This window comes from Spermophilus citellus (genome assembly GCF_964194105.1).
Source record: "Spermophilus citellus genome assembly, chromosome: 1".
Lineage (NCBI taxonomy): Eukaryota > Metazoa > Chordata > Mammalia > Rodentia > Sciuridae > Spermophilus > Spermophilus citellus.
The window spans coordinates 211,705,704-211,731,576 of NC_138182.1; the positions used below are offsets into that span (position 1 = coordinate 211,705,704).

A 25,873-nucleotide genomic window follows, 5' to 3' on the forward strand; every position below is an offset into this window, starting at 1 on the left:
TGTGCACTTGGGGTCAAAATCACCTGATATTGAAGAGCATTGGGCTCTACTAAACTGTCTATACAAAGGTTCAGGATCCATAGAGATATGCTAGCAAGGGCATGGGAACTGGATGTACACTTCAATGATAAAAAATTAGTAAAAACTTGGAAAGATGCTACAGGAACAAGGTTACATAAAAGAGAGGAGGTATGAGGTTGAACATCTGAATAATTTCTTTTTCTCCTTCCCCTGTTTTAAGATGTCAATTCAAATTCAGTGGTTGTTTGATTTGGGTATGCCTAAGAATATTTTCCTCAGATTTTGAACAATGAGAATGATATAGCTATTGTATGTATTCTTGTGTATCAATATTATTTTTTCCTCTGGCAGGTAAATGAAAACTTGCCTTACACAGTCCCCTTTGCCTACAATCTTTTTTTTTTTTTTCTTTTTAGTAATCAATACATGCTGTTGTAATTTTCCCTTTCAAATAAAAACCAGGGAAGTTTGATTGCAGTCTAATAATTTTTCACTACTTATTAATAAGATAATGATGTATACAGGAAATATCACAGAACCAGCAACACACCAGGTTTACACCTCCTTCTTTATTAGTGCAATGGCATGACATTTGAGACATATAAAAATAGACATATGCTTTATGAAATTTAAATGCTTTCTTATAACCACAATTGCACAAAACTATGCCACATTTTAGTTTGCTTCATAAATTGAATTAAGATTTTCTTAGAAATCTGTTGTTTATATTTTCTGTGGAGCTCAATTTATCTTTTTAAAGAGTTTCCCTTTACCATATCCTTTGTGTGTTTTATTACCTGAGAATTATCTTTTGTGTGTGTGTGAGTGCATATATGTGTACAAATGAGCCCCTAAACCTCTTTCAAATTTTTCTCACTCCTATGCCCTTGCTCCCTTCTTTAGACCTGCTGTCTTAATGGAATTCTGTGATTTCTGTTCAGGATTCTTCTCTAATGGTATCATATTTCCCAACTCCATCTTTTAGTTATTTTTTAATTTTTCCATCTTTTTACCATAATTCTGTAAACTACTGCATAGACTTTTGAGTCCTATACACAAAGTCTTCCTTCCTTCTTGCTTTCTTTCATATATATATGTATATATACATATATAATATTTATTTATTATTCATACCATACTGTTTTTTTAATGGATAAAATAAAGTCTTCAATTTATCTAAGTAAATTAACTTCAGACTATTTGAGTTTTCTTTTGCATCATTACATCTTTCCTTTTGAATCAGTTCCTTTGTGTCTTGATTGTGTGTCTCCCTTTATGTTGATGATTAGAGATGCTTGATTGCCATTCATTAATGTTTAAGAATGCAGCTGATGAAAGGAAAAGTTATCTTAGTCAAAGTGAAAATAAGATGGTCTCTCTCCCCCATTATTTATTTGAGCGGGAATTCTGACTAAGAGTTTATTATTGAACAAAATGGATTTTATAAAGTGTCATGATTTGATTAAGGTGCAGGAGCTAAGAGTTGTTATGAGATATAGGTCTTCAAATGAAGACAAATTTTCTATAGTATGCCAAAAAACAAATTGAAGCATCAGATTTACCCAGATAAAACATTTAATTTCTTTTAAAATAAGTTTTGTAAATGCCAGCAACCTGAGCTCAGCACACTGAAGTGGAAAGAGAATACTACAGTTCTGAGTGGTGTAGTTGTTCCATGAAATAATTCTAATGCCCTGTGTTGTGCTTGCTGACTCCAAGTGAATAATCTGTTTGGAATTTTATGGAAGGGACTGATTTCTACCTCTCTGGCCTACTGATGATATGGTGTAGATTCAAATTCCCCTTCGCCTGTCTCATTCCTTAGCACGTGCTCAGACACTTTGGTCTTTCAGAATTTTTATAAAATGTTTGCTTCTATGATATATTTATTATAATCTGTGCTTATAAAATTCATATTTGCAAGGAATTATGGTGGGAATGCTATTTAATGTCATGTTTAAATTTGAAAATATTCTTATTTAATTGTTTGTATTTCATATAATTATATTTTTATGTTTCTTATGCAATATTTCTCAAATTCTTCTGTGAATGCTAATGTGCAAGTTTTTAATTTTCAAGATTTATTCTGTTCCCAGAATTATACAATCCAACTCAAGATTTTTCCAATTTTTCTTATTTTGTAATAATTTTAACTTTAAAAAACATGGTTGAACCCAGTCCTAGAATATCCATTGTCTTTAGAGAAATTTGCCAGATGTTTACATAGATATTTACATTTTACTCTATTTGCTTTATCATTCTTTTCCCCCTTTCTTTCTTTCTTCTCCTACACTTTCTCTGTCTAATACATTTCTGCATTATTTTAGAGTCTGTGTAGAGATTATGCCTTTTTATACCTGATTTGTACTATACTTGAATGTTTCATCATGTGCTAAAGGCTAGACAGATATAGAGTAGGTAGTTTCTGAATTGCCAACCCATACTATGGATAAAAGATGAAAGTAAATCAATTCAACTATTGTTGGTTATTTCTTTATAATTATTTTCTTTCTTAAAAAATATGAACAGCAAAATATACAAATCTTAAATGTATAACTCAATGATTTTGAATAGTGTGTTCATGTATATAAACCCAATCATATCAAGATACAGAGCAATCCTGGTGCACAGAGATGTTATCTCGCCCATTACTAATCAATCCTCTTAGCTGAAGGCAACAACTTTTGAAAATTTCTTCACCTTTATACATCAGTTTTACTTGTCCTAGAACTTTATGTAAATTGGATCATTTTAGGTAAATAAGATTGTTTTGCATATGGTTGCTTCCACCCTGTATTGTTTCTGCCAGATTCATCCATGTTGCTGTGTGTAACAGTAGTATGTGTATCACTGAGTAGTGTTCCAGTGTGTGAATATACCTCAATTTGTGTAAACCCTCTCCTTCTTACAGATATTCATACTTTTTACATTTTGGAGTGTGATGAATAAAAATGGTAAGATACTTCTTTTGTTCACTATAGTTTTGTTCTCTTGGGGAGAAATCTGTAATCAAATTATTGGATCAAAAGACAAGTACATTCTTAAATCTATTAGAAATACTCAGTTGGGGGGTTACTGAAGATTTAACCAAGGGGCACTTTGCCCACTGAGCCACACCCTCAACCCTTTTTATATTTTATTTTGAGACAGGCTCTCGCTGAGTTGCTTAGGCCCACACTAACTTGCTGAGGCTACCTTTGAACTTGCAATCTAGGAAGTCTGAATTTGCCTCAGACTCCCAAATCACTGGGATTATAGGCATCCACATTGTGCTTAGTTTAGAATGGCTCAAACCTTTAAAATGGTGTTATATATATTTTTTTTCAATCACACCAGTGATGAGTGAGATTTTTGGTTGCTTACTATCTGTTTAGCTATTTACAATGTGAGATTATTTTAATTTTGATATTATAGTGGCTGTGTAATGAAAACTAAATATGATTCTAATTTGAATTTTTCTTAAAACTACTGTTTGAAATTTTTTTAGCATATGCTCAGTTTGAACCATGTAACTTTTGTGAAATGTTTTTAAATCATTTGTTCACTTTTTTATTGGCTTGACTTTTCTATCAAGTCTAGGACATCTTTGTGTATTCAGAATATGTCTTTTGTTAAATATATTTTGACAGTAGTTTTTCCAGTACTTTTATTGTCTTTTCATTTTGTTAATTATCTTTTGATGAAACCAAGATTTTAATTTAGTAAAGTCTATAATTATTTTTAATGCTTAGTACTTCCAGTGATCTGTCTCAAAATACTTTTTTATTATATGTTTCTTCTGGAATCTATATTAGCATTTACACTCAGATCTATGATGTATTTAAAATTATATTTTTCAATAGTATGGTATAAAAATCACACTAGATTTGTTCCAGCACCATGAAAAATAAACATTTTGGTAAAACTTTTAAAAGACAATGTGGTTTACAATTGATAATATGTCGTATTTTTAGCTCAGTTTTATCCAATGCATTCAGTTTAATTTTCCTTTTAAGTCTTTTAAAATTAAGTTTTTTTCTTTATATTCCTAAGAATTATTTTGTATTTTGCTTTTTTAGTGAGTTCTAAATCATTTTTGTTTCACTTATCTATTTTCTTCAAATATGTAATTAATATATGTATATTGATCTTTAAATCTTGCATTATTTGCTTACTATTCATAATAAAATGTCTTTAGAAATTTCTACATATGCAATTATATTATCTGCAAATAAGAATTGCTACACTTCCTTATGCAGCTTGTTTGCTAATGTCAATATCTGGTTAGTCCCAGAGTTGAATTTCTATTGTACTTTCTATTAACTACATATATTTTCCTGTCTCTTCACAGAGATAAGAGTTTCTAGGTGTATAATGGACATTTTGGATGATGTATTTTAGTCTCCAGATTTCATAATGTACTCTGGAATAATATTGATTATTTCTTTCTTCATTTGTTCAGTTGATTTGTTGTTTTGTTTCTTGTTCTGTTAAGCAATTAAATTGATTAAACTCAAACTCAAAACTCTGTTACCTTTGCTATTGAAGCAGCAGCTGAAATCTTTCCTAATTATTTTTGCCTTGTAGATATTTATTTCTACCAGAAGTATTGAATTTTCTTCATACGCGTGTAGTTCAGGTGTATTGTTAGCCGAGGATTAGGGTAAAGGTTAAACATAAATTTGAAGTCCCATTTCCCTTGACCTTCTTTTCTCCTTGATTTTCTTCACTTTTCTGATTCTTTTGCAAAACCAAATTCCTTTTAAAAAATGAGCTTTAGTTAACTTTCTGATGAAGTTAACTTACCTTCCATGAGTTGATCCTTTTATCAACTTTGATGGGATTAGAAACAAAAAGATAAATTTAACATTTTTCATTTCTAACATTCTGATATCATCCAACTTCTCCCTTTTTTCAGTCATTTCAGTGCCTTCAGATGATTGTTTAAGCACATTTTGTTTATAGTATATGATTGTTAAACCAGTAAGCAGGCGGATTTAGTACAAGCTACTCTGTATTGAAATAGGAAATACTTTCTGTATTTTTTGCATAAATTTTCCATTAATAATGCTCTTCCAAAATAATTGATACTTTGATTATTTTTTCCTATTTTTAGTGGTTTGAAGGATAGTCCCCCAAAATGTATGTCCACCCTGAACTTGTGAATACTGCATTACTTAAGAGAAAATTTTTTTACAGGTAATATTAAGAATTTTGAGATGATCATTCTGGATTACCTGAGTGGGTCCTAAATCTAATGACCATGAGTTCACATGGGAGAAATTAGAGGGATGTTTGAGACACATAAAGAAAGAGAGAGAGATGTATGGGTGGAGGCAAACGGTGAATGCAACTGCAGTTGCAAGTCAAGGAACAACTGAAGCCTGCAGAAGTGGGAGCCCTCTACCTTTGAGACTTGGGAGAAAAAGCAATCCTGCTGATATTTGGGATTTGGGGCAACCACTATTCTGACAAAATCCATTTCTACTGTTCTAAAACATGCAAGTTTTGGAAATCCATTGCAGGAGCCCTGGGAAAGTAATAAAATATTTACAAAAGAGCTGTAGAAGATTGACTAGTAACTGTGTGAAAATACCTATTGGTTTCAATTAGGATGTTTTGTTGTAGACTGTCTTTTATTCTGAGATATTAAATTGCCAGAAAGATAGAAGACTTGTAATCTAGTCAGGAAGAACCAACTATTTTAATTTACCCAAGATTTTTAAAATCAAAATTGTCTAATACTCCAACATTTGTCTTGAAGGTAAATAACTCCTCCTGGTAGACATACATGAATGGAGAATACAAGAATATATATGGTAAGCTTAGATTTTTCCCAGATAATTTTAAGATCTTTCAAAGTAAATTTTACACATTTCATTTCCTTCTAAATAACTAAGGATGTACATAATTAACCTAAATTTAAGATTTGTTAATGATTCCTTTTTCTTTTCATTTTTCTTATTGTTCTTCTTCCTCTCATTTTAAGCTTTTTTTCCACAGGAACAGATTCAAATATGGTCATTTTGCTGTCTTAGGAGAAAAAACTGTAAGAAATTTAAGTACATTATCTCATTAAATAGTCAAAATATCTTGCCCCATTTTACATAAATAATAACTGAAATCTAGTTGTTTTAAATAAGTTTCCAAAACATACACAGCCAATAAGTAGCAAATTCAGACTTCAAGCTCAGTTCTGATTCTACTGCATGTGGCAGTTCTCTTTTATTCAGCAAACATTTACAGAGTATCAAATATATACCAATTGATAATACCAATTGATAAATATGAATATGTAACATGTTTTTGTACCACAAAACCTGTGTATTATGGTGTTTCTTTCTTCAATTTATCTATAATTTAAAAAGTGGCATATAAGTATATTAGGATTTATTCAATTTCTCTAGAAATCACAGTAATTTCTATGGATATTATATGATAATAGAATATTCTAGAAAATACGTTTTACATAAGTGATAATGATATCACATAGAAAATAATTATAAAATAATACCCTACAATATTTGTCATCTGTTGGCAGAAACAGAAAAGTTATTTCCATCTATATTGATGTCTGACTCCTACTGAGCTATACCCAGGCAAAACCACACAGTTTTTTTGACAGCCAAAGTCTCTCTGCACTATATCTAAATTTATAACCCACCTTTTGTTATATTGCTAATAAAAACAGTATAAAATACCATCTTGTTGTGTTAAATCTGCAATGGAAATCTTGTTATATTTCAAAAAATGAGTTAACATTTTGTTATCTAAAATACTGTGCTAGAACAAGGTTTACCACCATTTCTGTGAGCTGCTGACTAAATATTGATTGGGTTAAAAGTTGCAACATTAACTTCATGGGAAAAGCTTTTCAACTTTTTATGGTACAAAAGGGCATTTTGTGCTTAGGTGACTTGTGACTAAATCGATATAGCATAGCCATGGCTCAGGATCTAGCATAATATCTGTGAGTCACACAGTGATGCTTCTAGCTGCCCATAGCATTTTAACTTAAAAAGAAATGTTGTAAATGTAATGAACAATCTAAAAGGTAAAGAAAAAAAATCAAATGGAAATTAAGAAATTATACCCTCAATCAATTCTTTAAAGTAGATACATAAAGATGTCAATACTATAGCAGCCTAGTTTGAAAAGAAAAGAAATCTGTTATAGTTGTATTAAGCCATTTAATGTTAGGTTTTCTTCCTTAGACTTTCTGTCATTGAGGCTGAACAATACAAGGTTTTATTCAGAGTTAGCTAGAATATTTTTTGTGTCAAAGAAAATCTTTAATTGAAACTCTTCAGTTACATAGAAAAAAATGTTCCTCTTCTCCCCAAAATATTGTTACCAATATATTGAAATTTATTAAGAGAAAATGTCAGATTTGGTAGTTCTATTCAAAAGATATGGAATCAAGGCCTATGGTAAATGATACTCATCACTTATTTTTTTTTTTAAGTTTCATCCAAATTCTAGGCTTTTCTGATGCCAGGAAAGAAGCTTTTGATGTATATTCTGCATGCATTCTGTGAGTAAAATAAGTTTTCTTTCATCTTAACTTAAAAATATGTGTATTTTAAGGTTAATTATTTTCAACAATATAGAAAATCTTCAGAAATAAAAATAATTCTCAATTTAAAAAAAAATATTAAAATTCTTATTTTATCAGCTTATGGAACATATTTGAACACACACTGAATCCAATGAGTATGTACTTATTGAAAATATTAAATATGTTCTACATTGTGCACAATGTAAATGATTAAGTTAAACTGTTAACATGTCCTCAAATATTAAATTTAAACTATTACACTTCAGATGTTCACCTTCATCTGTATTGTAATTGTGAAAGCAGCATAAATTTTTATAGAACTAAGCAATATGAAATGCTGTAGCTCACAGCCACAAAAAAGAAAAAAATGCTCAGTATATTTCCCAATTTAGAATGAAGGGGGAAATGTCCTCTCACTCTGAACAAAAACTATTTTTAAATGAATCATGTCTAAATTTTACTATAATAAAGTATTATTTTGAAAATAGCTTTGTTAAATTGAGCATGCTAGTGAACAATCTTCTCTACATCTCTACATCAATGACACTGGTAGATACTAATATATAATTATTTGAATCAAACTTTTGAAACAAGCATCTTTTAGCAATTTTTCAATATTGCTATTTCATGTTGAGTACCAGATGTCAGCAGAGTAGAAAACATGTTTATTTTGGTCTCTTGGTCCTTCAGGATTTGTCTCACTCAAAATCTTCTCATCTTTCATGGATATGTATTTAGCCTCATTGAGTGAACAGGCTTTGAGGAGCAGCAATCTGCATACTTCTAAAAGAAATGATTTGGCCACCTGCACTTTTGGAAAATTGTATAAAAAAAAGCTATAGAAAATTTTCTAAGGCATGAAATATCAATAAATATTTTAAAGATTTTGGATCTCTTTGGAATGTGAAGTCTCATTAAGGTGCAAGTTCTTACATTTAGAGAGAAATAGAAGTGAGCTTGGTGATTTACAAATCTGACAGAAAAAAAAAGTGGGTAAAGTTTAATCTGATTCTTATTTTAAATCAAATGGTACAATATACTTTAGCAATTCCCAAATAGTATGTTCAAATTAGTTTACATATTTCTTTCTACCTTTTTATACCTCCGCCACCTGTTCCCCACCCTCTTCTGCCCCTGCTTTTCTTGGTGAGTCTCAATGCTTATTAGTTATTAGTGACTCTGGAAATTTTATGTAAAGCAATTTATCTGTTCCAAATTCTTGCTTCTGCATAAATTCTACTCACCTGTTAATGTGTAGCACATGAAAATATATGTTCTATGTGTTAATATTTGGTTAATAGGGATGAATTTTAATATGGAGAAGACCATGACTAATTGCAAGAATTTTTCAAAGCCATAAGATGTAAATAAACAAAGTCTACAGATTCTACAAAGCTAATTAAAAGTAACATTTTGGAACTTATACTAAAATTTTTCTTATGTCTGAATTGCAGATTAATTTATGAATTTGTGGTTGTTTCATCAGAATTGTGAAAGATTTCCATTTTATATTTCTTGCTTTAAATCTGGAGAATTTGTGGTATTGATCTAAACAAAGAAACAACTTGACTAAGTTTGCATTCTGTTCAAGTTTATTTTTTTTTTTGGAAGGAAAATTCAAAATACCTTTAAATTTAAACTTATATTACTAATAATTGTAACAAATGCCTTCCAATATTTTCAAACTTTATAAAACCATTTCCATGTCTATAAATAGCAATAAAATTTTACTTGTTTTTAATATGCTTGTCACTAGACAAGGATTTTTTAAGACCTATCACTTAGCATTATATTTGGGGGAAAATATTTCTTATTTTCAATTTGCATCTATTCTCAATAACTAAAGCTATTACGAGATTTACCTTTCTAAACGTATGGTGCTTATTTCAAGTTACACTGACAATGCCCTTTAAAGTCTAGTTAACTAATTATATTAAAAGATTTATAATTAGTAAGCTGCTGTATTTTAAGAAAATGATAATATATTGATTGCATATTCTATACAATTATGCATAATTACATATACTTGAAAAATTCGTCACCTAGTCTTATCAATTTTAATGAGATATTTTCTCTATGGAATTAACTTTGGTTGTATGAGTTAACCTTAATAACCTACTGCAGGAATTCAAAGATCTGCGTGTAAGACAATGAGAATGATTGTATTATGCTACAATTTTGAATCTTCTCTAATTAATATTTATATTTGAATATATTATGACATATGCCATTTTCACCATTTTTTACCAGAGTTAGGCAGGCAGAAAAACTTTCTTTTGTAGTAGAAGTGATGAAAACATTTGTGATGATAAGGACAAGCAATTTGAGGCAGAGGATAATGCATGTATCATTATTTGCTTTAGGAATAATCTTATGATGATTGCCTTGTGAATTTCATGTACTGCACAGTTCTTTTTCACTATTTTTCAATGTTGTCATTGAACCACATAAAATAGAATCCATTGGGGATACTTAATGTCCAGTTACACATTTAAGAGATGGACCTACTGAACAAAATAGGTCTAATATTTTAAAGTAATTCCTTTAATGTAATAAATAAAGTTTGAAAACATACCTCCAGATATGGGAATTTTAAATAAGAAAATTACTACATATTAGTGATTCCCAAATTGTCCATTCACAAAAACATATATGGTAGGAGGTTTACTCTGTTGCTAAGCATTTTGGGGTCCTGAGACTTCTAAGAATTATATACAATAATGAACAGAGTCAATATGAAAATTAAAGTTGATGGGTAATTATTGTGATGAGGGATATGCATCCTTAATTTTCAGTTAGTTCAACAGGTATTAATTGATTGCCTTTTACTTTTTTAAATATTTATTTTCAGTTTTTAGAATATCTTTTTTTTTTAAAGAGAGAGTGAGAGAGGAGAGAGAGAGAGAGAGAGAGAATTTTTTTTGTTTTTAATATTTATTTTTTTAGTTCTCGGCGGACACAACATCTTTGTTTGTACGTGGTGCTGAGGATCGAACCCGGGCCGCACGCATGCCAGGAGAGCGCGCTACCGCTTGAGCCACATCCCCAGCCCGATAGAATATCTTTATTTTACATTTATGTGGTGCTGAGGATCAAACCCAGTTTCTCACTCTACCACTGAGCCAAAACTCTAGCCCCATGTGTTTTACTTTTTTGGGGAATAAAAATACTTTTATATTTCTCATTCATTCTTTCATACATCCTTTCAATATTTATATGTTTAGCACCTACTATATTCTGGAAACTTGTGGGAAATGAAGTCAAATGTATGACCCTTGATTCCTTGGAATTATCAGCCTGGTGACAGAGACAGAAAAAAAATACAGAAATAATCATAAAATTACAATCATGTTAAGTGCTATGAAATAATGTTCCATGAAGCTATAAGCACATTTTGGGATAAAAGATAGTAAAACTTCATATGTGAGGAGTGAATGAAAGCTCAACAAATCACAGCAGGTAGGCTGGAAAGAGCATCCACTGGATGAAGGAAATGTTATGAGTACTCCTGAAGTGTCCAGGTTGCATAAACTATGACAAAAATTTGTAAAGATACTATCTAATGATGGCATTAATTCTCTGTGGGAATGTAGAATAGTTTTAAAGAATAAAATAAGATTTTATTTGTTTTAATATTTTTGCTTAATTTATTAAATCAGTGTCCAAGTGAATAATTATTTAGTATAAGTCACAATCAAGTTGAACAATGTTAATTTAGAATATATTAAACTATAAGAATCAATTTAGTAAGTCCTAATTGACAGTGCCATGAGTTTGATGATACTGTTATCACTTTAAATTTGATAACCTAGAAATGCAGTAATTTCTATAGCTACAGTGTAAAGAGGGAACATTGAATGAGTAAAGAGTGTACATATCTCAGATGGGCAAGATTGTTTTACTTCAATGCCATTCATTTAGTTTAATAAACTATCTTCATTTGACTTTATAGTCTAATTTATACTTTTTAGTATTTTTGTATATCCAGCATCTGGAATCTCATTTGCAGGATAAATTTCTTCACAAAATCAGACAGATCCTGCCTCTCACCACAGAAATTGAAAATGTTAGGCACTTCCAGTTTAGATGGTGCACATGACTTAAGTTTCTCCAATTGAGGTCCTCAGGGCCACTGGGCATCAGGAATATTTAAAAACAGAACTACACATCATGATACACCTTTGACAGCTTTGGTTCCCCAGCATAATTATTAATGTTATTAATTACCTCTTTCTCTATCAGAAGCACAAATTTGAACTATCTACTGTGAAGATCCTCTTGTGGCAGAGGAGGATGGAATCAGAATGTAGCAGTACCAATGCTACAGGTAGTCTACAGGTAGTTTCTGAAAGAACTAACAAGGCTTGTCATTGGAGAAAATGCCCGTTCATTGAGGAACGGCTCTGCATATTTATAGAGCCCGGGGTGATTTGACAGTTATGAAAGTTTAACAGTTTTGGCACGGGGTGCTTTCTGATTGGTGGGTAAGGATCATGTGAGCCAGCAGGGCTAGTCTGATTAGTGGGTAAGGATCATGTGATCCAGCAGGGCTAGTCTGATTGGTGGGTAAGGATCATGTGAGCCAGCAGGGCTCACCATTGGAGGACTCTTTTCGGGGGATGGGGAAGTTAGTCTTTGGAGCCGGGGAGACTCCCAACATTTCTCCCTCTTTGTTATTAAATGAGAGTGGGCTGTCTGGACTCATTCTGGCTGCTTCCTGCTGAGATGGGGCAGCGTGGGAGAATCAGAGAGGAGGAAAGTAAGGAGCCCCAACAGGAGGGCAGAGAGGACTGGTATAACTTCAGGAACCAGATCAATGAAGGTTCCTTGCCACCACAGATCCATGATGATGTAGGTCCATTTGGCATAGGTTTCGACTGAAGGTATCATCAGTAGCCAGGAGTTGGTAATTGTGGCAGAGGAGTAGAAAGGAGGTAAAGGAGAAGCTGGTTAAAAGCTTGATTAGAGGGCTGGGGATGTGGCTCAAGCGGTAGCGTGCTCGCCTGGCATGCGTGCGGCCCGGGTTCGATCCTCAGCACCACATACCAACAAAGATGTTGTGTCCGCCGAGAACTAAAAAATAAATATTAAAAGTTCTCTCTCTCTCTCTCCCCTCTCTCACTCTCTCTTTAAAAAAAAAAAAAAAAAAAAAAAAAAAGCTTGATTAGAAATTTTTTACCCACCTGAGTCTGAATGAACTTTATGATAAACGGAAGGAACAGGCACAGGGAGTTTTTAAAGCCTAAATTTAATGGGGTCTTTGGGTCTTCAAGCTGCCTTGTTGGTGCAAGGGGGGTTAAGTGTTCAGCCTTGAGCGGGGACTTGGGCGTTTGGGCTTGAAGCAAACAGGCGATAAAGAACCAGACAGAGGGTTTGAGAAGCCAGGTTATCCTGCAGCTAACTTTGTTTGGCATGCCCTGCAGACCAGCCTGTCCTGCACCTAACACCCTCAATTCCACTCTTCATTCCTAGTCCAATCAAACTCTCTCCTACCTGGGTGTCTCTGAAACCAGCTTGCTTCTCTATTTATCTTTCTCTGGCCCTTGGATCCCAAAATATCTGTTCCCAGCTTTCCCTAGTCTTGTCTTTCTTCACACCAAGAAAGCACGGGCTTTGTAATAAAAAGGCAGCTTCTCCCATGCTCTGAAGGAAGGTGGCCAAGGGAGAACGGTGGCCCATTGTTACCAGATTTCCCTTTGAGAGCAGTCAGATCTCTCCAGGTTTTATGTGAAACACCTCAACCTTAAATACTGATACTTGAAATTCTTACGAAACTGGGAGGGTAAACAAAACACACATGTTCCTCTTTAGGCCCAGAAGGCAACTGATAAAGTGCTCTCTTATGATAAAGGTAGTTCACACTTATTCAGTGGTCACCATGCTCCAGACATCTAAGTGGTCTGTCAGGTTTAGATTTTAATGGAGTATTGGAATTAGTTCTCTGGCAGATCTGACAAGCAGAAGTAATCTGTTGTAGGAGGGTCTTATCACATGGGGAAAGGGTGGAAAGGGAGTGAAAGAAAGTAGTTACACTCTGTGGACTAGAATGGAATAGAGAGTGGAGAAACTGGAAGAGTTGTTGGAGATCTTTGGGCCGATCCCCGGTGGTTATGAAGAATAGTGGAGAGGGTGGCTGATGGAGCCACTTGATCAGCCTTGGAATTCCCCATAGTAGTAACGGAGGAGTCAGTTTGATGGGCCTTGCAATGGATTATTCCCAGTTGGGAAGGTAGCCTGGAGGCTCGTACTAGGCCAGAAATAAGTGTGGAATTAATGACTGCCGTCCCTCTGGTGGTAGCCCCCTTTCTTTCCAAATGGCTGTGTGAGAGATCAGGATATGGAAGACGTATTCTGTATATGGGAGAGGGTTTTTCTTCCACTAGCTAGCATGCCCTATTGAAGCTATGAGTTCAGCTTGTTGGTTGGTGGTATTGGGTGGGAGAGGTTTTGCCTCTATGATGGATGAGAGGGAAACGACAGCATACCCTGCCACTTTAACCCCTTCGTGTATAAGAGGGCAGGGGTCCCTCAGAAATGGTGGTAGGGCAGGGTAAAATCATCTCTAATACCTCCAGGCATTTGTGGATGGGATCTTGTGAGGGAGAAGATGGGAGGAGGGAGGCAGAGTTTAATGGAGAGCAGGGATGAAAAGAGATGGAGGGATTTTCAAGGACAGACAAGGAGGGATAGAACCCTGGAAGGAGGAAGTGACTGTAGCCCCTTGTAAGTGAGGAAATCCTTTAGATGGTGAGGAGATAAGATGGTTAGCGGGGAGCCAAAGGTAAGCTTGTGTGCTTCTTTCTGGAGGTCATGGGCTGTTGCTAGGGCTCTGAGTCATGGGCCAGCCCCTGATGGTGGGGTTGGATAGGTAAGCCACTGGTGCAAATGTGGGGCCATATTCCCAGAACGCCCAGACTTTGTCCCTGTTTTTACATAGAGGGTCAGGAGAGGTCGGGGAGATGCAGGGCGGGTGCCCAGAGGAGGGCCTTTTTAAGGATTGTAAAGGGCTTCCCTGCCACTGAGCAGCTCAACAGATCCAGAGATTGAAACAGATCATGAGTTCAAAGCCAGCCTCAGCAGGGGTGAGACGCTCAGCAACTCAGTGAGACCCTTTCTCTAAACAAAATATAAAATACTGGTGGGGATGTAGTTCAGTGGTTGAGTGCCCCTGAGTTCAATTTTCAGTACCAATAAATAAATAATTAAATAAATAGCAACAACAAAAGGTAGAATATATCAGACATTATTACCCTATGCACATATATGATTATTATGACTGGTGTAACTCTACAGCATATATAACCAGAAGAATGAGAAGTTAAACTTCATTTATGTATGATATGTCAAAATGTATTCTACTGTCATGTATAACTAATTAGAACAAATTAAAAAATATAAACTATTTGCCTTTTCTCTAAACATTGGGTATTAATGTCTTATAATGGAGCCATAGGACTGAAACTTCTCAGTATGCTGTAAATAGTACAAAATTTTGTAGTCTTTTAAAATGTTATTAATCTAAAAAGAAGTAGTGACTTTTACAGCATTTCATTGTAATTTAATTGTAAACACAATTCAATTGAGAATCTCTTTAGTACATCTCTATAATTATTTCTATTTTTAAATCTTTAAATGAAAAATATCTGAGACATCATATATATATATGATGTATATTCATTTAAATAAATATTTAAATATATATATATTTATTTATTTATACAGATGCATGTGTATACACACACACACACATATGTACATATGAATTTATGTATACAAACTCCCTGAAGTGTTTACTGGTTTGACCATCTCACTAATAAACCATCAATAATCATTAAGATCATTATAATAATGAGAATTAATACATATAAAAGTATATATACCAATAATTTACAGAATATTTAGTGTTTTTAAACATTTAATTTCACTCACAAAGCTCCAAACCTTGAGTTCCTTTGAAATAAAACCTTTCTTTCTATTGAGAGATCAATATGACTAAACCACAAAACAATATATGAGCAAATTAGTTTTTCAACCCTTAGTTGTTACAGAAACTTATTTTAACATTCTGTCACATAGTTTTGATTTTACACAGAAGTACACACCTTTTTCTAACTCTGCATCTTGTGACATCATTTAGGTAGATTGAAATTGGCCATGATGGAACATTTTACATCATGAAACTAAAACAACTTTTAAAATTTGTCACAGGTACATGTGATTAGGAAACAAATATCTTCTGGGATAGATGCGAATTTTATGTTTGGGTTAGGTTTACCCTCGAGATATCTGCCAGATTTTTCTTCCAAGCCTGAGGAGAAGCCACCCTTTAGACTTCTTGGAAGTTCCTTATGCCCTTTGTAGAAATTGAGGATGTACCAGAGAGGATCAAGTCTTACTAAACCTGGGAAAAAACCTCAACTGCCTGAATAACCAATTGAATTGATATGATCTGTCCCTCAGCCTAAGGGCCTAACAGAGAAAAAGACAGAAAGCTCTCTGGTGAGAGATATTTATTATCTCAAGTCCATGTTAGTTTACATACCAATTCTAGTGTATATGTAAAAATTATTATGAATGTGAAAAATAAATTAGACTCTCATTTCAAATAAAAACAAAGGCAAAAGATAATAGAAGTCTCATAAATGACTGATAGACTAAATCAGCAGAGAAGGAATTTGAAATACTTATATACTGAATTCTTCCAAATATATCAAGGTAGACAAAATTAGCCCAAACTTTTGGACAACAGAAAAAGAAAGGGTATCCTAATATTTATTTCAAAACATTGCCAGTACATCATACTGAAGAAAATTTACAAGCCCTCTCTGATATAAACATAGTAATAATCTCAAACAAAATATTAAATAAATCAAACAATATATGTTTTGAAATCATTCTTCAATTATGGAGTAATTATGTAATTATCACTAACATTTAAAGATCAATACATTTATTCAATATGTCAACACAAATATGAAGAAAAATCACATGAGTATCTCAGTAGATGCAGATTTAGAACTCTTATTTTAACAATTCTTAGAAAAATAGAAATGAGTAAGAACTTTCTTAATCTGCGAAAGAATATCTTTTTTAAAAAGCACATCATTTTAAAACCTTACTCTACCTAGATCTCTAGATGGCATCCTCACCAATAATGTATTTTAATTTTCCACTAAGGTTTGTAAGAGAAAGACCCACTGTGTCACTAGGATTTAATATCAACTACAGTGAGTTAAGAAAATAGCACCAAATAAATAAAGCACTTGCATAAACCATGCTTAGTTGAGAGGTCTACAAAGGGCCAGGATGGATTTAAAAGGCATTTTTCTATTACCTCCTTTCCAGTAACTCTAGAAGACCTGAATTTTATCTGTTGACTCTGAGCACTAGTAAGGTGTGACTTTCTAAGTTAGCTTCAAAAGCTTGGTGCTATATGGACCGGAGATAGCCACAGGCCAAATATCAAGAGATTTTAACAATGGTGTTCTTAATTTTTATGAGTTGACTCCTTCTGGATTCTTTTTTAACTTTAATCACTTTTAAAAGACTTAAATAATTTTAGATATATTTTCAGAGTTTATAACAGTTATCCTAAATCATAGTTAATTTTCTTCATTATTATAAAAAAGCAAAATTTTGCCAACCATCAGAACACAGTGATTATTAGAATACATAAAATTAATATATTTGTTTCACAAAAGTGATATCACTCATAATATAAAAACAGAAACCTTGGAGTGGGAAAAGATATTCTCAATTCCTATATTCAAGAAATACTTGTATCCAGGGCAGGAATTGTAGCTCACTGGTACAGCACTTTCCTAGCAAGTGTGAGGCACTGGGTTAAATCATAAGCACCACATAGAAATAAATAAGTAAAATAAAGGTGTATAAAAAAAGAATATCCAGAATATTTTTAAAAAGCTTTAAAAAAAGAGAGATGCTTGTATCCAGAACATATAAAAGTTTTGTTCATCAATAAGTAAAAGCTAGAAAAAGCAATAACATTTAAGAAAAAGTGATCAATTTTATTCATTATTAGGGAAATGCAAATTAAAAATACATAGAGAAGCTACTACATGTTTCCTATGATTGCTAAAATAGAAGAAGAAAATAATAAGTGTAATAATAAATGTTGATAAGAATGTGGAAAAATCAAAACAATTAGACCTTGGTATAAGAGTAGAGTCTCTTGCAATTACTACTAAAGTTGATCATGTGCATACCTGATTATTCAGCAATTTCACTTACAGATTTATACCAAATAGAAATACACATCAATCCTCCCTAAAATACATACATTAAAATTCTCATATCAACACTATGTATGCATTCCTTCCTCAAATTGGAAAAGAATCAATGGCCTGTAATATCATAATATATACATTAATTATACATATTCATCCAATTATATAATAAGAAAAATTATAAAGAATAAACAGTAAATATACCCAGCATTTTATATGTCCAGCTCACAAAAGTGGTATGTAAAATAAGTCACAAAAGAATATAAGATGCATTCCACTTATATCAAGTGCAAAGAGTAATTGATGCTTTTAGCATGAGAGCAACGTAGGGGTACTCATAATGTTGTTTTTGGTTGTTATGTGGGAATATTTGTTTTGCATAAATTAATAATGTTTCTGATTTTTACGTGGGCATATTTACTTCATAGAAATTAATTTTTTAATATTATTATGATATGTTTAAATATATTATTAGCTAGAATGATAGTGACATCCCTTAAAATGTTATGCTAAATATTAAAATATTTTAATGCTATATATTCCTCAAACTTAAAACTCTGATATTAAAGCACTTTTCTGAGACAGATAAAAATTAATTTTACAATAAACAAATTTTTAAATGTGGCTTAATAGACATTATGACTCAGAATATCAAGCTCATCTCTTAACTCCTTGCATTTGATTTGTACACACATGCTTGGCTATTTTGAAAAGGTCCAGCATATCTTCACAATATTTTTATAATGTCTGCTTCCTTTCCTACTTACTTTACAAATGCTTGTCCAAAATATGAATTAAATCTTATTATATTGTTTCTCATAAAGCTATGATGAAAACAAATTTATGGAGAGTGGTGATTTTGGAGTATACTTGCTTATTTATATGCCTGACACATCTGTATCAGAATTTTCATTTGTTAAAGTCTTCAAAAACTGCATATCTTCTAAGCATTAGGAGAAGCCTTTCAAAACAACATACCTCTCTATTATTCTCCACTTTACAAGTCCACTTCCCTTCCCCCTCCCTCAAAGGGCCCCAAGCCCTTCAGGCCTTGAATCATGTCACTATCATTCTAGCTAAAGGGAACCAGAGAGCACTCCCTTGGGTTCCTATTAACACCTGCTACTTAATCAGCCAGAGGGGCTGTTGGTGACTGATGGCAGATAGTTCCCTCTATTCATCCCTCCTCCCTCCCCAGAGGCTGTACCACCATTGCAGCCATCTCAGCCTGAGGAGGGAGAGTAACAGAGATTGGGCGACACAGCAAGTTAGAGAAGCACATCCAATTGTTCAAAAGCTGGAATTTGTTAGTAGTAAATTCCCAGTTATAAATTTGCAAACCAAGAACATGCAGCTGTGGAATGTATTAGCTGAAAATCTGTAATTTTTCAGCTTTCAGCTTCATAAATATTTTAGGTATTGTACAAATACAGCAGCAAATAGTAATAGAGACCTCCCTGGATAGAAGGCAGCTACTGATAAGATGTATGTAGCTAAGCATAGGGGGTCCTTACATTTTGAACGAGGAATAAGCTTAGCAGTGCAGCCATCTCTAATTTAGACTGTTTTCTTAATCTGCTGCCAGGGGACCATGCTGGGTGATTCACAATAATGAACTCCACCTGGATGCTCTGTAAATCTAAACAAGAGAACTAACTGCAGCCTACTAACTGTTGTTACCACAGATCTGGTTGAGTGAGCTCTAATTTGATCATTAAGTGACCATCCCACCAAGGAACCATGAGAACTGTGTAGAGTCTGCCATTCCCGGATAGTGCAAGAAAGGCTGCATATTTAAATAACATTATTGTGAAGTTAAATGATCAGTTTTAAAGAGAAAACTGATAGGTTTTGGAACAATAAAACAAATGAATATTAAATATTTAATTTTGAACCAGTGGATCTTAGGGTAAGTTTAATGGGATCTGTATTTTTAAGAGGAAAAAAGTAATATAAAAATTTATTACAGACAGGAGATGTCTACTAAAATTATTTTAACACCATTATACAATTGATGCCAGTGAATTCGCCTACAATAGCTATAATACTCAGAGCATCTGGCTTTATGTGAATAATAAACTAAGTTACAAATTGAAATGTATTGCATAATAAAGTATATCAAATAAATACTAATTTTATAAGCACAGAATGTATATGTCATTGTTGCATAACAACAATGATGAAATATCATGAGAAATGTTTATCTGTGTCTTGGAAGTTGGAAGGTACAAGTAGAACTGTCTCTTGGATTCTTTTTTTTTTTTTTTTTTCCTGAAATTGGTTACCTTTTTAATGTAATTTAACAAGACCATGACTAGTACTGCTGCTGCTTTTGTTGCTTTGTCAAGGCCCTTAATAATTAATCAGAGCTAAGAATTAACCAAAAAGGTCATTGGTTGAGTTGCCTATAGTCCTTAATTAAAATTAATTTTTCTTCCATTACCTGTTACAAATTCTTGTTCACTTGGGTAGACAATTACTAGTATACTTTGTGTATTCTTCTCAATTCTGATAGCAGAACAAATATAAAACTTGTTCATTTGTAAAACCCCCCTCCTTATTTGCAGTACTTGCACTTTTGGTGATCAGTTGGGGCACTTGTTAGATTTACCAACAGACTTTGCAGCAAAACAAGCCAATAAAGAATCCACTTACACATTCATGAATTTATTCTATTTTTTTTTTTTGGCATAAGCTAGATTTTGGTTAAACTTCATTGAAATTTTGATAATGTCCTATCCTATCTCGGGGGAAATTATGTTTGATTGAAAGAGAAATTTAGTGCCTAGATTTGTTAGTATGTACATATGTGCATAGATTCTCTAAAAAACACATTGTTACACAGCCAGTTATCATTATTTTTTAAATATATAATGCATTTTTTAAAAATTATGAACATCTGCATTCTCATTAATTTTACAAAGAAATTAAGGTTAATTTCCAATTAATGTTATTTTATGGTAGACCAACTATGGAATTGACTGAATCAAAGAAAATCATTCTTCTCACTGGAAGTCTATTGGAAAGGCTTAACATCCTGGAGTGGGGATTTTGTAGTGGGATTCTCACCATTAGATGGGAGTCAGCTGAGATGATCTTTTATGTTCCCTTTAACACAAGTATTTTGTGGTTCATACCCTCAGGATTAGTTACAATTTAGAGAACTCTAGGCATCAGGTAGAAAGGAAAAAGAAAAATAATTGGCAAGAATTCTGCTTTAAAAAATTTGAGAGGCTTAGATCAAGAGAAACTAAAATTATATAAAAATAAATCAGAGTAATGTTAACAGATTGGATAACACATTTCTAGCTGAGTATACAAATGCTAAGAAGATGTTTGAAAAGATGGTTAATGAAGAAAGTTTCCATTAGAAGGTCTATTTTGAATCTATTCACAGTTAGGACATATTCACTTCTATAATTCTTCTGAAATACTCATCTTTCAAGCTTTTCAATTCCAATTACTTTTTTGTCTTGGATACACTGATATCAGAAGCTATTCCACAGTAGACTTTCCCAACTCAGTAATAGCAACTCCAAATCTTGTGTATGCACAATTTATCTACATAAAATGTAGATCTATAGTCTAGCCATTTTACCAAATAATAGACTACATAGAAAAATCTACTGTCATATTTTAAAACTTTAATGCTACTTTCTCGAGAATTAGTAGATCAATTGGGAAAAATATGACAACAGAAATGATTTTGAACACTTCCAAATATTGTGACTTAATGTATAGAACATTACTTCAAATATTACACTAAACATTCTTTTCAATGCATGTGGAACATATAACAAAATAAACCACATGGTGAACTTTAAAAATAATCTCAATCAATTCAGAGTTTTTAAATCATAGAGTATTTTCTCTGACAATAAAAATTGTATTAGAAATAAATAATAAAAATCTAGAAATTCCAAAATGTTTGCGGATTAAGTAGTAAAATACTAATAATTAACGGGTCACAGTAGAAACCATGAGAACAATTGCACCAAATATTAAAACAGGTTATATTAAAAGGGTAATCCAAAAAAAAAATCTGTGAAATATCCTGAACAAGTATTAAAAAATAAAGTTGTGATTTTTAATTCTTTTATTAAAATAATCATCCAATCTTCCTTTTTCAAAAAGTTGTGATAACAGAGAAAAGTAAAAGAAAGTTAAGTATAAAGTATAAATATGTACATTCTGAGCCAATATCTTTGGACTAGAAAACAAGCAGATAGAATAGAAAATCAACACAAACAAGGATAAAGTCTTCAAAAAGTTTGATAGGAGTGATAGCCCCCTTGCCAAACTGATAATAGAAAAGAATAAAAATGACTAAACAAGAAATATGGTATACCTCCATAGATCCTGTAGACATCTATTGGCTATTGATAAATAAATGATAAAAAAATTATTCAAACTGATATGGTTTATATATGAGTATCCTTCAAAAGCTCATGTGTTAGACAATGGAATAATTTACAGAGGTGAAAAGATTGGATTATGAAAACCTTAACCTAATCAGCAGATTAATCTATGGATACGGATTAACTCAGTGGTACCTACAGGCAGATACCATGAGTGGCTGGAGGAAGTAGGTCACTGGGGGCGTGCCTTTGGAGTTTATAGTTTGTCTCTGGTGAGCAGAAGCTATCTGCTTCCTGGTTTCCATGTCCTGAGCAACTTTTCTCCACCGCACTCAATTCTTTCAGGATGTTCTAACTCATCATGGTTACAGAGCAATGGAGTCAGCTATCTATGGACTGAAACCTTTAAAACCTGGAGTCCCTAGGAAACCTTACCTCTTCTAATTCTTCCTGTCAGGTCTTTTGGTCACAGATGTGAAAAAGCTTATTAAAAGACCAACACATTTGATTAAATAGACAAAAATCATCAAAGAATACACAGTAAATTTTATTTAAAATATTAATAAATAGGATCAAGCAATATGTAAAAAAATAAATGTATCACCATTCTGGTAGATTAAATGTGGAAATATTTTTGTAGCTTTTTTTTCCTTTTTTCTAAATAACTTTTTAATTTATTTTTATGTGGTGCTTAGGATTGAACCCAGGGCCTTGCACATGCCAGGCGAGCACTCTATCGCTGAGCCATAACCCCAGCCCCTAGCTTTTTTCCTTTTCTTGGACAATATGTTTAGTGAAACAGCTATCTTCTTTCTTGTCCATTGACATACAAAGGAAATTTTCATGCAGCTATATAATTAAGCCTAAGGAAAAAAAATCGGAAACAAAATCACCTCATAAACACAAAATTTATAAACAATGATAGATGGTTGTTGTTTTAAACCACCTCATTTTTCAATAATTTATTTATTTTAATTTTGTATAGAATAATTGGATATACTGTGATATTTATACATATGCCTACATTGTGAATTGATGTCTATTTACCCTTCTACCTTCATTCCCCCACCCTTCCCAGGACTGGTAAATACTTCATCAACTTACACATCTACATTTTACTTGTTTATTTATTTATTTTTATTAGTTCCATATCTAAAAGATAGCATGCACTAACCTGTCTTTCAGTGTCTGGTAAACTTAATGTTTAGTGAACACAAGTTCTCTAGTTTCATTGATTTTTTCTTCAAATGACAGAATTTCATTCTTCTTCATGGTTGAATATTATTCCATTGCATGGATGGATATAGATAGATAAATAGATGGATAGAAAGATAAATAGAAACAAAGATACACAGACGGATTAGATAGAGTTATATAAGAATAGATATTTTCTGTTAGCTTTGCATCACTGTGACCAAAATACCTGACAAGAACAATTTAGAGGGCTGGGGTTGTGGTTCAGTGACAGAGCGCTTGCCTCACACATGTGAGATGATCTTTAGCACCACATAAAAAGAAACAAAATAAAGATATTGTGTCCATGTATAATTTAAAACAATATTTAAAAAAAAAAAACACACAAAGAACAACTTAGAGGAAAAGCTCGTGGTTTTAGAGGTTCATTCCACCAGTTATCTGACTCCATTGCTCTGGGCCTGAGGTGAGGCAGAATATCATTGTTGGAAGGGTGTGATGGAAGGAAACAACTCAAAATCTGGCAACCAGAATCAGAAGGAGAGCTCCAATCATCAGGGAAAGAATATAGACCCCAATGAGAGGCCTCAGTAACCCATGACCTTCAGTCATACCATTCCTGCCTATAGTTACCACCCAGGTAATCAATATCAGCATATTAATGACTGAATAGGTTACAACCCACATAATCTAATCATTTAGCCTGTAAACATTCTTGCAGTGTCTCACACATGAGCTTTTGGGACACCTCATATCTAAACCATAACATAACCTTAGTCCCCAAAAGCTCATGCCCACCTCGTAGAGCAATATATACTCAGTTCATTTCCAACCGTTCCCATAGGCTTAGCAGTTCCAGTATTGCCCCAAATTAAAACTTTAAATTCTCATTTGAGATGCAAGGTAAACTCATACATATTTTCCCTTATAAAGATCAAAAACAAGTCACATATATATAATATGTGATGACAGAGTAAACATTGCCATTAGACAAGGAAGAAAATAGGGGCATATAAATAAGTGATGGGACCAAAGCAGGCTAAATTCCATCTGGGTGAACAAGTCCTGTATCTCCACATCCAGCATCTGGGGCACATGGCATGTGTTCTCACCAGAGGGCTGGTATAGGCCTCTCTCTTGGCTTGTTTCTGCTTGATTTCTACAGGTTTCCTTGGCAGACATTCCATGTTACTGGCATTGCTTAATCTCAAGGATCTCCACTGCCATTTCAGTGTCCTTCTCATGTCTTCATGCATTGCCCTCTTAGGTTGACTGCAGCAATTTTGAACCTGCAAACTTTCCCTGTTTCACTGTTCTCAGATGCCCAGGCACTCAGAGGCTGCTGCAACCCGTGGTCCCAGTATGCTTGGCTACTGCTTGAGATGGAGGCAGACCCTGGCATCCAATACATGATGTTAGTTCTCCAAGAATTCAGGATGCTTAGAGGATCATGGAGGCTTCACCAATATTTCAAAGGAAGAACTGGGAAGCCAGGCAAAGTGTGCAATGCAAATGGACTGAATGTATTTTGCACTGTGAGATGGGCAAGAAATTTGGGGGTGAGGAGGGAATATTATAGTTTAGATAATAAGGTGTCCCAAAAAAGCTAACGTGTGAGAGAATGCAAGACTGTTCATAGGTCAAGGGATTAGAGTATGAGAGCCATAACCTAATCAGTAGATTATTGTGCTAGTATTGATTAACTGTTGGTAACCATAGGTGATAAGGTAAAGATGGAAGAAGTAAGTCACTGGGGTGTATTGTTAGGGTTTATATTTTTTCCAAGATGAGTAGAGATCTCTGATTTATGGTTGCCACATCCTGAGTTGCTTCTGTCTGCCACACTCTTCTGCCATGATGTTCTGCCTCACCTGCAGCCCAAAGTTACAGTTTTAAAATGAGCCTCTGAAACAGTAAGCCTAAGTAAACTTTTCCTCCAAGGATTTTAGAATGGCCAAAACTTGAAAAGGTCCAAATTGAAGAATTTATATTACGTGAATCAATATGTGTAATGAAATACATAATAAATAAGAAAGTGTGATTTTTAACATAATGACAGATAAATAGATCCCTGGAGCCAAACAGAGAGTCCAAAAATAGCTTCACAGATATATGGTAAGTAAATATCTGACAAAATTACAACATACTTCAGCGGAGAAAAGGTTATTTTTAAACAAATACTGCTGGAATAATTAGTTATTCATGTGTACACCAAACCAAAAAAAAATCCACTAAGCCATATTTCAAGTCATATAAATGGTTAGTTTAAAATGTACCAAAAGTCTAAGCATAAAATCTTAAACTATAGACAGTTTAAGAAGAAAACAGAATAGAAATTCTTTTTAACCTTAGGTGAAAGCAAATGTTTACTTGATATGTCAAAGAGGCTTCATAAAATACATAATATATTAGGCTATAAAAATAAATTATTTTTAGTTTTTAAATTATTTACTAATTTACTATCATGCATGATATAATTTCCTAAATTTAAAATAAGCCAAATTCATTTTTTATTG

The 25,873-nt window shown here is 33.1% G+C and overlaps 1 pseudogene across 1 annotated transcript in view; it reads right to left on the bottom strand.

Moving 5' to 3' along the window:
• Window positions 1-24,613, bottom strand: part of LOC308655943 (ribosome biogenesis protein NSA2 homolog) — a 179,327-nt pseudogene extending 154,714 nt beyond the window's left edge. Inside the window, exon 1 of the transcript in view lies at window positions 24,470-24,613. The product of the transcript in view is annotated as a ribosome biogenesis protein NSA2 homolog (transcript). The remainder of the gene's footprint in view (window positions 1-24,469) is intronic.
• Window positions 24,614-25,873: the final 1,260 nt, after the last annotated feature.